General features: G+C 42.6%; 1 protein-coding gene across 1 annotated transcript in view; it reads left to right on the top strand.

Moving 5' to 3' along the window:
* Window positions 1-1372: 1372 nt before the first annotated feature.
* PELI1 (pellino E3 ubiquitin protein ligase 1) overlaps window positions 1373-18876 on the top strand; it is a 106938-nt gene continuing 89434 nt past the window's right edge. Inside the window, exon 1 of the mRNA XM_073628191.1 lies at window positions 1373-1648. The gene's annotated coding sequence lies outside the window, so the exon portion shown is untranslated. The remainder of the gene's footprint in view (window positions 1649-18876) is intronic.

The raw sequence follows: 18876 nt of genomic DNA, 5'->3' as shown, positions 1-18876 counted from the left end.
ATGTTGTTCATCCCCTGTGATAGCAATAAAGTTAATAGAAAAAAGTTTTTTTTTTTAAAGTGTCAAAAAAAGTTTTGTATAAAATAATAATAATAAAAAAAAATGAAAGCACCCCTGCCCCCCCCCTTTTGCTTACACCCAAATGCGATTGCATACGTTACTCCCGCATGCATATGTAAACAGTGATCGCATCACACATTTGAAGTATTGTCACGAACATCAGAGTGAGAGCAATAATTCTAGCACCAGATCTCCTGTGTATCTCTATCTCTAAATGTCTGTAAAGGCATTTAACCACTTCAGCCATGGAAGGATTTACCCCTTAATGACAAGGGCCATTTTTTGTGATACGGCACTGCATTAATTTAACTGACAATTGCACAGGCGTTTGATGCTGTACCCAAATAAAATTCATGTCCTTTTTTCCCCCACAAATAGAGCTTTCTTTTGGTGGTAATTTGATCACCTCTGCGGTTTTTATTTTTTGCGCTATAAACAAAAAAAGACCGACAATTGTGAAAAAAAATAATACATATCCAAAAAAAAAAAAAAAAAGATTCATAATCGCTAGGAACAGCAGATCCCCATGTTGTCCCCTGTCAGAAGGGAGATCTGCCTTGTTTACATAGGCAGATCCCCATTCTGCCTCTCTGTACCGTGATCGCGGGTGGCTAAAGGGTCGCCTATGGAGAATTTTAGGTACCATAGTTTGCCGCCATTTCATGAGCGGGCACAATTTTAAAGCGTGCCATGTTAGGTATATATTTACTCAGTGTAACATGTTTTATATTTTACAAAAAAAAATTAGGTATTATATTGTGTTACTGTGCAATAAAATTAATTGAAGTGTATTTTTTCTAAAAAAAATTATGTTGGAAAACTGCTGTGCAAATACCATGTGACATAAAAAATTGCAACACCCATTATTTTATTCTGTAGGGCCTCTGCTAAAATATATATACTGTATATAGATAAAGTTTGGGGGTTCCAAGTAACAAAAAACAGTAGATTTTTACATTTAGAGAAAGGTGTCCGAATGCCAGTAAATTTTGGGCCTTGTGTCAGTAAATTACAATCTGGTAGGTTGGCAGTACTGAGTGTGAAGGAAAACTCAGGCAGCAGTTTATGGCCATGGCACTCCACCAACTAGATTAGCACCTCTGCAGCTAGGTACAAGTCAGCAGAGACTACAAGCACAGAGGTGTGTGTCTATGGAGCTGCTACACCAGATGTTAGATCATGGCTCTCCTGTACAGAAGAACAGACAGGGAGGCGCAGCACACAGAGCAGTGCAACCCTCGCCCCCGAGACAACTACAACTCCCATGATCCTTCACTGCGGACGTGCGTCGCGACGTCACCCCGGGGCTATTCCTCTCCTCTGTGTTTATGGCCTTACGTGGTGACGTTACCGGGTAGCGATAGCGTCGCCTCCGGCAGACTGTGCTCTGTTGTTGCAGTTTCCGCTGTGTGTCAGCCAGAGAGCGCTGCACTGCCACAGGCTGCACCGGTACAGACCGGGCAGGTCGGTGAGGGGAGGAGGAGCCGGGCCGAGGTTGTGTCATTGTTAGCTCTCCTGTCATCGTGACGCCGCCAGCAGGCCTGTGAGTCCGGGCTCAGGGAGGACCAGTTCTCCACTCCAGGGCTGGGTGAGTGACAGGGAGGCGGGTGTGCTTACATCACAATGACCAGAGAGCCCCTTACCTTCCTCTATGGTGCCCTCAACCTTCTTCTATGGTCCCCTCAACCTTCTTCTGTGGTCCCCTCAACCTTCTTCTGTGGTCCCCTCAACCTTCTTCTGTGGTCCCCTCAACCTTCTTCTGTGGTCCCCTCAACCTTCTTCTATGGTCCCCTCAACCTTCTTCTGTGGTCCCCTCAACCTTCTTCTGTGGTCCCCTCAACCTTCTTCTGTGGTCCCCTCAACCTTCTTCTGTGGTCCCCTCAACCTTCTTCTGTGGTCCCCTCAACCTTCTTCTGTGGTCCCCTCAACCTTCTTCTGTGGTCCCCTCAACCTTCTTCTATGGTCCCCTCAACCTTCTTCTGTGGTCCCCTCAACCTTCTTCTGTGGTCCCCTCAACCTTCTTCTGTGGTCCCCTCAACCTTCTTCTATGGTCCCCTCAACCTTCTTCTGTGGTCCCCTCAACCTTCTTCTGTGGTCCCCTCAACCTTCTTCTGTGGTCCCCTCAACCTTCTTCTATGGTCCCCTCAACCTTCTTCTGTGGTCCCCTCAACCTTCTTCTATGGTCCCCTCAACCTTCTTCTATGGTCCCCTCAACCTTCTTCTATGGTCCCCTCAACCTTCTTCTATGGTCCCCTCAACCTTCTTCTATGGTCCCCTCATCCTCCTCCTGTGGTGCCCCTCACCCTCCGCTATGGTCCCCTCCACGGACAGGCAAGATGGAGGTGACAGGTCCCCTCTCCAGGATCACCCTACAACTTTCTTCTCTCTTTGTCCGCCTCATATCTGACCATCTAATTGCTGAGATCTTTGTGTGTGTGTCAGGCAAGCAGATCTTCACATCCAAAGACATGAGGAAGATGGGGGAGGGGCAATAAACCCCATATTGCCGAATACTGATCAGTTTTCTTTTAATTTTTGTCTTGTATTTTGATGATTGTGATCAGCAGCACTGACCACTAGCAGAGGAGGATCTGAGAGGAGTCGCATATCTCTCTGCAGCTCAGCCATCTCTGGGCTGACGTACAGTCCAGTGGTAGTTGTGAATGCTGTGATGTGCTGGTTTATAAGGGAGTCATCAGTGACACTAAATAATGTCCCTATTCTCCAATGAAAATCCATACACATCCATTACTGAATGGCCCTGGAATCTGTTTTCATTAAATAGTTTCTTACTGTGTCGTTCTGCCGCCCTGAAACAACCGTTTGTAAGCTCCTGAATCTCTCCTCCCCCCTGTTTGGAGTTAGCAGTTTGTGTTTGTTGTGATCATGTCCTCGGCTTTATGCACACCGCACATCCCAGAGTCCCCCGTCCATCTTGGGATCTGGAGAAGGCTGAGAATAACAGAAGAGATGCTTTTGAATTGAGAATACATACTGGATTTTTGTTTTAAACCAGAGTTAAGTGACACTTTTGTGCCCTTTCACACTGGGGCGGTTTGCAGCCGCTATTGCGCTAATAATAGCGCCTGCAAACCGACCCGAAAGTGCCGCTGCTTTGTCTCCTGTGTGAAAGCCCCTGGGGCTTTCACACTGGAGAGGTGCGCTAGCAGGACGGGAAAAAAAGTCCTGCTAGCAGCATCTTTGGAGCGCTGAAGGAGCAGAGTGTATACCGCTCCTGCCCATTGAAATCAATGGGACAGAGCGGCTATACCGCTGGCAAAGCGCCTCTGCAGAGGCACTTTGTGGTGGTATTTAACCCTTTCTCGGCTGCTAGTGGGGGGTAAAACCAGACCGCTAGTGGCCGAATACTGATGGTAAAGCGCCGCTTATAATAGCGGCGCTTTACCGCCGACGCCGCCCCAGTGTAAAAGGGCCCTTAAAGTGGAACTAAACCCTCCTGTTCTTTTCAGCCATAGGACCTGCCATCTTAACCTCTTTGATCTGCAACTGCCATGATGCTGCACACGTGCTCAGGTATGACCTCTGCCATTTGATGGTTTGGTTGAGGACGCAATCAAATGTGACAGTTAGCAACTTTTTTTTTTTTTTTTTTTTAAACTGTTACATTGATGAGTTTAGGCCTTGCTCACACCATGGTTTAGAGACATCAGTTTTTCTGCACATGTTCTGCAAGGGCACAAAAAAAAACAATTGTTCTCTGTGTGCCGTGTTCACAACACTGGTATCGCATGCAGATTTTTTCTGCGCAGGAATCTGCAACGTGTATGCAGTTTTCTGCACGGGAGAAAAACTGACATGACATCAACATTGGTGTGAATGGGGCACTTAACTGACGCACATGAAAACATGTCTTTGCAAGTGAAATCTGTGCAGTTTTCCCGTCAGTTTTCATGCATGCATAATGTGAACAAGCCCCAAGTGTCACTTTAAATTGGAACTAAACCCATTAATTTAGGATTCAAGGTATGCTGTGAATGAAACTGTCAGAGTTGCTTGTGCTCTCCACCAGTCTGTCAAATCATCAGATGTCTGGTGTCATAGATAAGATGACAGCTTCATTAGCTGTAAAGGATAGGAGGGTTTAGTTCCACTTCAGGTGGATCTTGAAGGAAAGGAATCCCCGTACCTGTCAGCTTCTTGCATGTTCCATTGATGTCTTTGGGCCTCACCATCCTGGGAAAGCCCCGGATCCCAAATCTCTTTTATAGCCTTCACTGAGTGAAGGATTTTCATTGTGGATGGGGGAGGGGGATGACGTAGTCTGCAAAATAAGCTGATCTAATGTTTCTATGCAAGCAGAACTTTAATAAAAAAAAAAAAAAAAGCGTGAACTCATTCACACTATGTCTGCTGAGCTGTTGCACAGATCAACACAGGCTTAAAGCTTAGTACACACGATCAGATTATCGGAAGAAAAGATCGTCCGTTTTCTGTTGCATTATGGTCTCATATCGAAGTGATGATGTTACTGAAGTTATGAAAATTCTCGTACGACAGAATGCTCGGAAACCCAAGAATACATTACAAAACATTCAACACATTACATCACTTCCGAAGTTGTATTCTGTCGTATGAGAATTTTCATAAATTCAGTAACCTCTTCATATTCCATATGAGACTAGCATGCAACAAAAAACAGATAATTATTCCTCCTGTAATCTCACTGTGTCTCACCCGGCCTTAGAGTGGAACTAAACCCATCAATTTGATGGTTTCCCAAAACGGTTACATTCAAGACAGGCCAGGAATGATAACTTTCACAGTTGCTTGTGCTCTTAACCGAATTGTTAAGCTGTCAATTGGCTGGGGTCATAACTGATCACATGTGCAGCATCCTGACAGCTGCCGATCAAATGGAGGATAAGATACAAGCTTTATTGGCTGTAAAGGATAGGAGGGTTTAGTTCTGCTTTTAAAGCAAGGGCACATAGAAAGGAGTGGTTTTCTATGTGCCTTGTGCATACTGTGTTGAGGTGGCATGCATAAAAGTTCAGAGGCGCTGCATTGTTTTGCATGTCACCTCACTGCAGTGCTTGGAGCTGAATGAAGTGTTATTTTGCGCTGTTCAGTAAATTAAACAAAGTGATGCATTGTAAGAATGTTTTGCACCTCCACTACACAGCGCACACATGCATTTTAGCATGCAGGCTAATGTGAATGACCCTAAAGCCTGTACAAGTTGTTTTCCTTCACATGTGTCTAGAGTGGAGTGATGTCTGTGCTGGCCATACACACTGACAGTTTCGTGAACTCAGATTGGCACACATGATCAGTGGTTTTTCTGTGTAACAGCTGTGTGCACATTGGGATATCTGCTGAGGAAGTAGATAAGTCAGCAAGGCCCATTTCACTGTGTAGTTCCTCAACAGCTGCAGAGTCACCCAAGAATGATTGGTATGAACATGTGGGATGTCATCTTCTGTATATTGCCAGCATACCCTCATCTGCTTCTTTGGAGGCTTCATGAGGGCCAGATCCCAACCGGTTTTCTGCTGGCCCGACAACCATTCAATTCTTATTATAATTCTTGGGATGCATGAGGAATGCAAGACAATAATGGCCCCAGATACTTTCTAAGGTGCAGCAGAATTTTGGGAATTTTTTTTTTTTTTACTCTGCAAAATTTATGTAGAGAAAGAATATGCATTGGGAGATATTCTTTTATTTATTTATTTCAGGTACTTATATAGCGCCGTCAATTTACGCAGCGCTTTACATATACATTGTATATTCACATCAGTCCCTACCCTCAAGGAGCTTACAATCTAAGGTCCCTAACTCACATACATACATACATACATACATACATACATACATACATACATACATACTAGGGACAATTTAGACAGGATCCAATTAACCTACCAGCGTGTGTGGAATGTGTTTTTAATGGTGGTTTACAAATATTGGCTGTTTACTGGCTGGATCAAAAATCTGTCCACTCAACAGATACACAGGGGCCTGGTTTGACACATTGGGGTTGATTTACTAAAACTGGAGCATACAAAATCTGGTGCAGCTCTACATAGAAACCAATCAGCTTCCAGTTATTTTTGTGAAAGCTTAACTGAACAAGCTGAAGTTAGAAGCTGATTGGCTACCGTGCAGGGCTGCACCAGATTTTGCACTCTCTAATTTTAGTATATCAACCCCACTGCCGCTTGTGTTTTTTTGCCTGTCTGAAATGTCAATATGGATACCCTGGTCCCCTTCAGATCAGATATCACTGGGATGAACATGGCGGAGATTTGTGTGTCCCACTTGGTATCTTCATTATAGATCTCAATATGCCAATACTTGTATCATTTATAATCTCAATATGCCAATACTTGTATCTTTTATAAGGCCCTATTCACAACTGTGTGCCAGGGTAAAACCAGTTCAGTTCACATGCTTGAGGTGATTGTAGCCGCATTAGTGCAACTGCAATTAAAACAATGGATTACTGTCCATGTCCATGTTTTCGGGGTGTACTCCTTTCTTCTAAGGCGCAATCAGTATTTAGTGAACAAAACACATCTCTGTTGCAAACACATTGTAGTGCCTTATTCCTAATGGCACCCCAGACACACCCGTCAATGTACATGCGCTAAATCACACCAGCATGCTTTGTGACTTATTTCTGTGCGGTACATAAAAAAAAAAAAAAAAAAAGTAGCAGTAGACTACCTAATGCAACATACGTTGCATGTTAAAAGGCTTATCAACCCGTGCATTGCTGCAGCGTATAGATGCGAACAGCGACTTATGTTCTGCTCTGGAGGCTTTGTGTGAAACTTTCAAAGGTACTGGTGGTTTAGATTAGTTTATACATTCTATTCCTTAAAATGGATATTAAAAGTCGTTGGTGATGTGGATGTAGTGATTTGTATGTTGTTCCTTCATAATGATTTGTTTAGAATGTGTCTGCTGTTTTCTTTGATATCTCTCTCTCTCTCTCTCTCTCTCGTTGCATAATAGATTTGTGCTCTGTGTATGGGATATACATGTCTTTGTACAATGTGTTTGCTGTTGCTTACTCATTGATTGGTTTGTTTGGTGCTTTGTGTGGTGTTGTAGGGTGTGATTGGTTATTAGGATTTTGTAAATATTTATATTTGAACTAGGTTAAACACAATAAAGCTACTAATGGCAATGAGTTTGTATAACCCGTCGCATCTTTTAGGCAAATAAAGGGTTTGCTGCTTCTTTTGTCCGTCAGTTCAGTGTCCCATCCTGCCCCCTCCGGAGGGGCTTACGTCTGTCTTCCTTGGCAGAACCATGAGTCTTTGTCATGAATTCTGTTGCTGTGGGACCCTGAGATATATTTGCATATAACCCTCTATAGCATTTAATTTTTATGCTCTTTTTAAATGTGTTGACAGAATTTCTTATTATAACACAGGATTTATATAGCGCCAAGAGTTTACGCTGTGCTTTATAACACGAGGGCAGACAGTACAGTTACATTACACTTTAATACAGTAGGAATTGGAGGTCCCTGCTCATTAGAGCTTACAATCTTAGGGCACTTTCACACTGGCAGCATCTGGGCATCGGCGGTAAAGCGCTGTTATTTTTAGCTGCGCTTTACCGTCATTTTTGCGGCCGATAGCGGGGCGCTTTTACTCCCCCGCTAATTGCCAAAAAAGGGTTCAAAGCACCGCTGCCCATTGATTGCAGTGGGCAGGGGTGCTTTAGGAGCGGTGTATACACCACTCCTACAGCGCCTCGAAAATTCTGCTTGCAGGACTTTTTTGAGCGTCCTGCCAGTGCACCGCTCTAGTGTGAAAGGAGAGGCGCTTTGCAGGTTCTATTTTTAGCGCCTGTAAAGCGCCGCAGTGCGAAAGGGGTCTAAGTATGAATATATATCTATTTATTATAATTATATAACAGTCTTAGGCTTGAGATTACATTATACACTGAATAGTCCTTTATGGCTTTGCCATTCTGTCAATTAATGTTTTCAGAAGATACATATTTTGTAATAATTATGTGTTTAATGTATTTTCCAGTTGACAGTAGTTTTAAATGAATAAAGTTTTATAAGTACATTGGGTGAGAGATGAGCAGAAATCCAATCACAGAGGTCATCGTATAGTCTGTGATGTAGATTTAATTCCCGTTGGTTATGTTATATGGGCTATGGCACCAGAGATGTTGGGCACAATATAAGGTGCCTGTTTACATGTTATTTCTGGAGGAAGTGTAGGCCATGAGGTTGTGTGGTGTTTGTGTGTGTGTGTGTTTTTTTTTTTTTTTTTTTTTTTTTTTAATAGCAACAGGTTTAAAAGACCAGTTAGGGGGAAGTTAACAGGATGACTACATGATGTATTTATCTGACATCAAAACAAAAGACCTGTGATGTGTCTTGACACATCATGTGCTGAATCTGTTTACTTTTTGCCTATTTCTGGAAGTAAACACCGGTATAAATTCAGCCTCAGCAGTGAGGGGTTGATTTACTAAAACTGGAGAGTGCAAAATCTGGTGCAGCTGTGCATGGTAGCCAGTCGGCTTCTAGCTTTTAGCTTGTTCAAATAAACCTGGAAGCTGATTGGCATCCATGCAGAGCTGCGCCAGATTTTGCACTCTAGTTTTAGTAAATCAACCCCAGTGTGTCAATGTTCGATTAAGCATCATCTTTTTTTACTTTGGGCCAATTTGACATGCGGTTTGACATGTCAAATCGGAGCCTATCACCGGAAATGGCACCGTCCGAATCTGTGCGACGCCGAATTTGCGGTGCTGCACCGATCCCAAAAGTAGTTCCTGTACTACTTTTGGTGACTTTAGGGGCAATTGCAATAGACGTCTGTGCATGAACGCACACGGATGTCTGTCAAATTGGCCCCCAAGTCGGACTGAAATGCCAGTTTGAAATCGTGCGAGTTCAGCTAAACTCGCACAATTTTGAACCAGCATTCAGTGTGAACCTAGGCTAAAGCTGAACTCCAGGATCAGTAAATTGTGCAAACACAAGAGTCGTGTATTCTTAGGCCCCTTTCACACAAGCATTCTGATCGAGGTCCAACCTGTCCGTTTCCATTCTCCTCTATGGACTTGTGTCCATTTACACCTTCCTACCTCCAATCCGAACGGACAGTAAATATTACATAAATAATCCTGTTGACATGTGACTGATGAACTTCATAAATACCGATTGATGAATAAATTATTTCAATAATAAATAGTGACTTATAACTAATAAATATGGTGACTGTTATAGATACAATAATAAAGTGACATGTGATTATACATGTGCATGTTAAAAGTGCTCTTGTGCTCCAACGGTGACTTTTAATCCTCCTCTTGTGTGGTTATATGGATCCGTACTCGCCGGATAGATTGGACTCCTCAACCTTATGGTAAGAAAGAGTAAACTGTGTTTTTAGGTCTCTTGGGGGGGACCTATCCCACCATCCCACCACAGTGTCCACTGGGTAATCCCGCTGAGATGTCTTGCCTCCCACTGTAGTGTTCATGGACCAGGTTTTGCAGGTATATAAGATATGAAAAAGGACTCCTCGTTGTGTAAGATCCTTAAAACTTTTAATGAACATGGTCATCTTACTATTAAAATATCCTTGTTAAAATGCTATAGAAAGCGGCTCAAATGATCGTCCCCCGTGCGGTTAATGGCTGGTGTACGATAACGATGTCTGCAGATCAGCGTGTGTTCCAACGTCCATGCCAGAAGTGATATGTTATGTATTCAGGCTTGATGCGTTTCGTCATTACTGTGCAACATCATCAAAAGCAGGAAGTTCCCTTGCTTTCCGGTCGCTTAAATAGGACAGTCATAACAAGTTGCTCTCCTCCGCCTCTTTACCATTGGACTCAGAACAAACCACCAGGGAGTTCATCCCATTGGGTGGATTTTGCAAGGCTAACTTGTTGACCCCTTCTGTTTTTTTTTTTTTTTTTTTTTTTTTTTTTTTTTATTCACTTGTGTTATGTCCCACGAGGACATCTTGTGTTTAGTTTTGTGTGCAATAGCACACTGTAGGAGTTTTCCCTGAGAAGGGTCTGGTGTCTCAGCTCACCCAGGTGCATGGCGTCTCTGTTCTTCCATGAGACCGTTTTCAGGTCTGACAACTGTTTCACTAAGGTCCAAGCACTGTCATACTCTCCCATACCCAGGCACTGCTCTCTGTAGGCAGCAAGTAAGCATGGATCGGTAAGTATACTTTGCTTGGGGTGGTGGAAGCTATCAGGTGTCTTTGTAAAGGGTAATGATACTTTTTTACCAAGTTTCTTTACCTTTTTTGCACCCACCCCCTAAGTAGGTCTCGGCCACCTCCCTCCCCCAAATCACTAAAGGTTAGGTTTCCTTAACCCGTAAGGGAAAAAGTTGTGTTTTTTGTTTCTTTTAATCTTTTGGCTTCCTTTTGAATTTTTTTAGTTTTTAAAAGGTTACTTTTCTTTGACAAGTTGAAACCAGCACCTGATGAAGAGTGTTGTGCTGAAAAACCAAGCAGTGAACAGAGCAGCATTTTACCTTTATAGGAGTGGACAACACAGATGCTACTGATGGTCCTCCATCATGGGCTCTTCCTCCTTCATAAGTCCCTGCTTTGAATAAACAATATTAGTACTTCAGTGTTTCCTGGAAGGCTTTCTCCACATTCTGCCGTCACAGATTATTATATTTTAGTTACCATGCTGTTGCGTTTTTCCAAGAATAAAGAACAGAACCACCCACTCCAGGGAGGATCATGAATGTAGATCCCACAGAAAATTAACGTAATAAAAATGTGGTTAAGAATAAAAAGATGTACAGAGTATGTTTCATTGCATAAAGAAATTTGCGCATTTGACTGCATGTGTGAAACGTTTCAGAAGCTTTTCAGAAAGATTTGCTGTAACATTGTCATCACATGGACAGTGCTTGCACAATCACACAAGCAAAAGCTTGAGCATCTTTTGTTGATGGGTATTATAGGGAACTGAAATGCCTTAGCTAATATTTTGCACTTGGCTGCTTACATCATATGATTAGAATGTCTGACATCTGGAACTCTGCAAAGTGTGGGAACTTACACATCTATGAGTGGTTCTGGATGATTTCATGTATTGGTCGTTCCTGTATTTTAGATGGAGCATTGTATATCATGTCTGTCTCTTATATAAAAATAATATTGCATATATTATATAAATATAATTTTATATTAAACACACTGAACTTCTCTTATTTGCTTCTTTTGGTCTGCAAAGTATTTTGTTATATCTGTTCAATGAGTGCAAACATGTAATATATTGCAGCTTACCATTCCTTAGATGCAATGGATGCATTCATTTTTAATTTTTTTCAGGATTTGTTTTGTTGTTTTTGTTTTTTGTTTTTATCTTTTGAGAAGTAGCATGGTCACTCTAGGACAGGAAGTGATTTTGGCCTCCATACCACAGGGGGAGGTATTCTGTAGTCCTAACACTAGGGTGGATATTAAATCGCTAGTAAAAAGGCAACTGTCATCTCTGTCCAGCAGCAGCTCCTTCTCTGACCCGCTGTTGACTCACCGAAGTCCCATTCACTTTAATGGCTGGTGATGCGGCAGTGAAGCAACCAGGTGAGGGACGTGGTGGCAGCAGGTGATTGGATGCCCGCTAACGGGCGCTGCCATGATTGAGCTGAAATGACAGGGGCTCTTTAAATATAAGGATCCATTTTCGCTTGTAGTTAGAATCTTTAAAGTGGAGGTTGACACAAAAATTGACCCTCCGGTGTCACATTTGGCACCTTTCGCGGGGGGGGGGTGGGTGCAGATACCTGTATAATCCAGGTATTTGCACCCATTTCCGGGCATAGACTCCCGGGGGAGTCTACGCCTCTTCCAGCCCCCCCTCCCCCAGCTGTCTTCTGGGAACCACACGGGTCCCAGGGACAGCAGGGATCATCCGGATTGCGCAGCGCGACTTGCGGATGCGCAGTAGGGAACCGGGAAGTGAAGCCGCAAGGCTTCACTTCCTTATTCCCTTACCGAAGATAGCGGCAGGGGCACCCGAGAGCCGAGCGACAGTTCGCGGGCGCCCTGGACAGGTAAGTGTCCATATTTTAAATGTCAGCAGCTGCAGTATTTGTAGCTGTTGACTTTTAAAAAAAAAAATAAAATTTTCGGCGGACCTCCGCTTTAATATTTGCAAACAAAATGAAGGTTTCCTATTTAGAATAATAAGCTGTCAGGTCAGTTAAACAGCGATAGCAGAACTGATTAAATAATATAGTTTGTAGTGTACATAGATTTGCAAAACAATGGGATAAAGGAATATTCCTGAACTTTGTTTTATCTCATGGTCCCTGTGAAATTGCGTGAATGCATCAATGCAGTGCATGTCATCTCAGCTTGGAATTCATTGAATGAGTTTACCAAAAATCTAAATATTGCAGAGTATACAGCTTCATGCTACATAGCTAAGCTCCATTTCATGCTGAATAAACTAAATTATTAATGTATCTTAAATAAAAATCTATCTTTAGATAGATTTGTAGTACTCCAAAAGCATTTTTTTAAATTGATTTGATACAAATAAAAAAAAATCTTATTTAAATAAAAGAAAAATTATTACATATATATATATTTTTTTTAATCCAACCTGTTGCTGGTGCTTTCCTACCTTGAGCAGATATGTAAAGACTCTTTCCTCTTTCCTCTGGCTTTAAGGGCCCCTTTCACACTGGGGCGGGAGGTGCGTCGGCGGTAAAGTGCCGCTATTATTAGTGTCGCTTTACCGTCATTTTAGCGGCGGTATTCGGCCGCTAGCAGGGCGGTTTTACTCCCCGCTAGTGGCTGAGAAAGGGTTAAAAACCACTGCAAAGCGCTTTACCGGCGGTATAGCCGCGCTGCCCCATTGATTTCAATGGCCAGGAGCGGTGTATACACCGATCCAAAGATGCTGCTAGCAGGACTTTTTTTTCCCGTCCTGCTAGCACACCGCTCCAGTGTGAAAGCCCTCGGGGCTTTCACATTGGAGACAAAGCAACGGCTGTTTTGGGTCGGTTTGCAGGCGCTATTTTTAGCGCAATAGCGCCTGCAAACCGCCCCAGTGTGAAAGGGGTCTAAGAGAAAATGAAGGTGCATTTTTAAAATCACCGACTTGATTCCCTGTGATTTCCGGTTTGTAAGACCGGTGGCTGGTATGCCCCCTATTGCCCTGGCTACCGGTCTTGTAACTTCCCCTCTGTACCTAGGTCTCTGTTCACTGAAGTGGGCGGACCCCGGAGTCTCAGACTTCTAACTTGCTCTGCCCACGCACACGGCTGCCACGACCTCCATTTCCCTAGGCATTGTGGGAAATGTAGTGTGGTTTCCCTGCATGGATGTGACGTGTAGACATCAGTTCTCCTTCCGTGGCCTGGAAGTTGCACAATATTTTAAGGGACATGATGACATCACGGGGGCAGAAAATCCTTGATTACATGAAAAAGTGAGTCATTCCCATTGCCACTTTCTCAGTGATCTAGTAGAGCCTGGAAAGAGGGATCTGGAGTTATTTTTTTTTTAAGATGGCATTGCATAGTCCACAGGACAGAACTGGGGTTTTGGTAGAATCAACAAGTAATTTTTTTTTGTTATCCTTTGAGTTAGATACGCTTTTTTTTAAGTAAAACTTCAGACAACTTTTTCTTTTTCTAGTTTTGACACATTGAGAGGAAGGGTTAGAATCTCTGTCAATCTTTTTTTTGCATTGTATCCCTTTTGGCAAAACATTTCCCTCGCTGTTTTATCCTGACCAATGTTGCAGGGGGAGAAAAAGAGGGGAAGTCGAACTTCTTTGCTTTCAAAAAAAAAAAAAAAAAAAAAAAAAGAACCTATAGAATAAAGAAAAAAGGGAGTTGTAAATGTTTGTTGCACGCCATTTTCACTGACCTTAGAAGTGATCAGGCAACTTTACAGCTGCCCTGATGACCTCTACAATAAAGGCCAGAGATTCATTTTAAAACCAGCTCCTGGCTGCTAAACAGCTGTGAGCTTGGTTTTAATAACATGATGTTTAGTAGAAAAAGGTTAACCACTTGCGGACCGCTGCACACTGATTTATATCGGCAGAATGGCACGGGCAGGCAAAAGGGCGTACCTGTACGTCCCTTTGAACTTGCCGCCTAGCGGGCGCGCCCGCGGGTCCCGCGAACTCTGTTTGCCGACGGCCTACGATTGCGGCGAGGAGAGGCAGAACGGGGAGATGTAAACAAGACCGTCCCTGTTCTGCCTAGAAACATGACAAGGATCTTCTGCTCTCTGTCATGTTATAAGCCCATCCCCCCCCCCACCCCCACAGTTAGAAAACATCCAGGGAGCACACTTAACCCCTTGATCGCCGCCTATTGTTTAACCCCTTCCCTGTGTCATTTATACAGTAATCCGTGGCTATTTGTAGCTCTGATCGCTGTATAAATGTCAATGGTCCCAAAATAGTTTAAAAAGTGTCAGATCTGTCCGCCATAATGTCGCAGTCCCGATTAAAAATCAAAGATCGCCGCCATTACTAGTATAAAAAAAGAAATTTATAATAAAAATGCCATAAATCTAACCCCTATTTTGTAGACCCTATAACTTTTGCGCAAACCAATCAATATACACTTAGTGCAAAATATATATATATATTTATTATTATTATTATTATTATTTATTTTTTATTTATTTATTTTTTTTCCAAAAATATGTGGAAGAATACATATCGGCCTAAACTAAATTTTGTGGGGTTTTTTTTTTTTTTTTTATATATATACTTTTTTGGGGATATTTATTATAGCAAAAAGTAAAAAATATAGCTTTTTTTTTTTTTTTCAAAATTGTCGCTCCCTTTTTTTTTTTTTTTTTTTTTGTTTATAGTGCAGAGGTGATCAAATACCACCAAAAGAAAGCTGTATTTGTGGGAAAAAAGGGATGTCAGTTTTGTTTGGGTACAACGTCGCACGACCGCGTAATTGTCAGCTAAAGTGAGGCAGTGCCGAATCGCAAAAAATGCTCTGGTCAAGAAGGGGTTAATAGGAACACTGGTTCTGGTGACAACTCAAAATTGAAATTTTGCCTTATTTTGGTAAAATTCTTTACTTCCTGTCTTATCTCTATATTCCTCAATAGCCATAAAGACAGGATAACCTGGTTTGTTGGCATTGTGTCCAATCCCAACTACCTATCCTACCTAACCTGTAAGTTTACCTATTTGTAATCTTTTATTATAATTTTACCTGTAGATAAAAAAGCAACGTTTACTACCACTTTAGGGTCCTTGCGCACATGCGGGGTCCGTTCAGGTCCACCTGTCTGTTTTTCAGGCGGACCTGAACGGATGCTCCATGCATCTCTATGGAGCGACAGATGTCGGCGGTGACATGTCCGCTGACATCCGATCCGTTCCTCTAAATCCTGAGGGATGGAGACCCTAATTTCCATGCGCCTACTGGAAACGTACAGGCGGATCCGTTTTTATCCAATTTCCCAATAGAGGAGAGCGGGGCTCTGACAGCTCCATCTGCACAGTGAGCGGAGATGTACTTTTCATCCGCTGGCTCAGCGGAGATCAACGGGGCGATCCCTGCTGAGCAAGCGGAGTCCGTGAAAACTGTGTGAAAGAGCCCTTAAAACTACAGTAAATTGGCCAGAGTCAGAGAAGTGCAGGGTTTATCTTCCAAATCTAGCATGCTGGCTGTTTGAAAGAGCTGTCCAGTGTGGTAGTTTGTACTGGGAAATGTCAGTAGTACTTGAACAGCACATTTGTTTAGATACATAATGTCTTCTCCCCAAAACTATTTGCATGTACACTAAACTTGGTCAGTGTAGATGGAAACTACCCGATGGACTTCAGCACTAAAAAAATGTCAACTGGATTTCTGTATCTGATGTGGAGATATTATCCTTACTAGTCAGTTTTAACTCAAGTTATGTATAATATTTGTTATAAATGGGGAAGTAAGTGGCCCCACTAATCAGAAAGAACAGACGAGTACCTGCATGTAGTCGTGTGTTTCCTATGAGACAGTGCAATCAGACTCCCATCTTTGAAATATCCTTTTGTGGTTTCTGCCACCACTCGCAAACAAAAAAACATGCTCTTATCTATCTTTTTTTTTTTTTTTTTTTTCCAGTGTGAGTTCTACAAGTGGAAATTTGCTGATTTAGTTTACATTGTTTTAACCAATTACATTTAAAATGTGTGACTTTGGGGTGGATTTACTAAAACTGGAGTGTGCAAATGCTTCCAGATTTTTATTTTTTTTTTGTCAAGGCTTGATTGAACAAGCTGTGAATACCTTTTAAAGCGGAGTTCCAGTCAGAAAAAGTTTTTTTACATTATTCAACTCCATTCAATACCTAGAAAAACGTTTGCAAAAAAATTATTTTTTTACTCACCTCTTCAGGTCTGTTGTTAGGGGTCCCTTGTAATCTGCCTCTTCCTCTACAAGGCGCCTGACGTCATTTCCCTCGGCACCCGTGCTCGCTAGTGCTCCTGGGAGATGTCTGTCATCACTTCCCAGGAGTCGCTGGGCGAGCGCTGAGGGCTTTAATCGCGTTACGTTGTCATAACAACGGGGCGGGACCTTCCTCCATCGCCGACCGTTGTTATGGCATCGTTGCAAACAATCGGCGCTACGGCTGCCGTTGAATCGCGCATGCTTGAGATCGAGAGGTGCATGCTGGTTACCCACCTCTCCATGCTTACTCCAGGAAGAGAATGCAATTGGGCTTCACATGCCCACATTAGAAATGGAAACGGCCACAAACAGAGGATTTCCATATTACAGTAAGTTTTATATATTTTTGAAGAATCTATTGAGAACTTTGTATAGTCTTATTTAAATTGTGTTAAAAATATACTAGGATAAAAAAAAAAAATGTATCGCCGGAACTCCGCTTTAAAGTGAAACTTTAGTCAGAAAATGAAGTCCTGCTAGATAACTTCAGGCTGGCCCCTTTTGCAAGTATAGCTATGGAAAACATTAAAAATAAGGGTCTATAATGTTTAACCACATCAGTACTTTGACACGAAATATCAGGGTTATGGCAGCAGTTAGCTGCCATAGCCCTGGTATTTTCGGGAACGCCGTGCGTTTTCTCTTTAGGATAAAAGTGGTCTCCGGGGTGCATTCGCCGCAAGATCACTTTTATCGGTGGCGGGAGAGGTGCCCACCCCCCTCCCGCCGCGCTCCGGCCGTCTCAGCCGCTTACCGGACCCGCCGGTAGTGGCGGAGATGATCGTGTCCTCTCTCGTGGATGCCTGGCTGTCAACTGTGGGGAAGATGACCCCTGCTCGGCTCCATGGCATGGGAGGGTGGCACCGACGTCAAACGTCACTTCTTCCCATAGCTCTTAAAGGAGAATTTTTTTTTTTTTTTTTTTTTTTTTTTTTGCATTTTAGTGTAAATATGAGATCTGAGGTCTTTTTGATGGGCAAGCAGATACAATCTGACAGGAAGAGAGTATGAACTACCACAGTGCTCTACAGCGCCGTGGTAGTTCATTGAAAACTACAAGCTGACTGCCGCAAAGGCCGCTGGAACCTTGTAGTTTTCCGTTCACAAGTGTGTAAGATTCCCCTCTAGCTGTCAGATCGGGGAGGTGCGGGGGCCGGTCCATTTGTGACATCTTACACCCTGAATAAGGGTGTAACATGTTAAAGAAGATGAATTTATCCTTTTAAAGTGGTTTAAATAATAAAGGATTTTCTGCATATAGGTAAAAAAAAAAAAAAAACCCTTCCAATACCTGTACCACCTGCTTGCTGTCTTGATCCAGCGCCATGCTGCTGCTCTCCTTTCCTGATCTTAAAGGAAACTCTTGAGCAGGGTCCCTCACAGCCCAAATTTCAGCCAGATCATCAGAAACAGGATGGAATTCAATTCCATTGGAAGATGTTCAAGCACTGTGAAATTCATGACTTACAAATGGGTTCTCCTTCGAAGGGTGTTCTCCCACAGCACTTTGTCAGGCACTCGCTGTTCAGCATCAGTATTTAGTGTTTGAAATATTTGCGCCAAAATAGACCCATGCAATGTACCTGTGAGGACTAGTGCCTGGAATTCTTGTCCATTAGGCAGCCCCATACAATGTAACCGTGAGGGAGGAACTATGGAGGCTGCTTTGTTTCTGGCTTGGAATTTAAAGGCGCTATCATCCTTATCGTGGCACCACTACCTAGTGAACAAATAAGAACAAGCATATAGCCAGTGCAGTCTGATAGGTCTACACTCCCATCCTTCATGCTTTTTCCAGGTTGGAAACTTACCAGGTTGCGAAAACAATGATTAAGGGCCTGTTCTTTATAAAAACAAGTCAGCAATGGGCCCCCCATCAGCCTCTACACTCACTGGTTATCGTTTAAACATAAAAGTGTGTTTTTGCTTAAATTCATAAAGACAGATTGTCTGAAGAGAGAGAAACGCTTAGAGCACCTGTTCTAAATGACCATGGCAAATGTGTAGAAGATCCGCCTTTGCTATAACCCCCTGATTACTCACAGTGATCTAATAGGAAACATGGCAACTCCCTCTCTTTGCATGTGCAAAAGTCTTTAAAAAAAATATATATCGCCAAAGTCGATTCTTCTGAGAAAAGAAATAAGCCAATCAAATGAGCAAGAATGGGGATTTTGAGAGTCTCTCTAAATATTGTTTAAAGGAAGAGAAATTTAATTTTTTGGGGTGTGTTTTTTTTTTTTTTTTTTTTTGGCAGTATTGGAAAATCATAGCTGGTTGCAGAATGGAGGGGTAATTCTTTTTGGGGTAATGTTAAATAACAAAATGGCCTGTGTAGCAATTATATACAAATCATTCTTAACAAAAGCAGAGTTTTCCATTACAGCGTTCTGTCTAGCCTC

The sequence above is a fragment of the Aquarana catesbeiana genome, linkage group LG04 (assembly GCF_042186555.1).
Source record: "Aquarana catesbeiana isolate 2022-GZ linkage group LG04, ASM4218655v1, whole genome shotgun sequence".
Lineage (NCBI taxonomy): Eukaryota > Metazoa > Chordata > Amphibia > Anura > Ranidae > Aquarana > Aquarana catesbeiana.
This window is presented reverse-complemented; position numbering and strand designations above follow the sequence as displayed.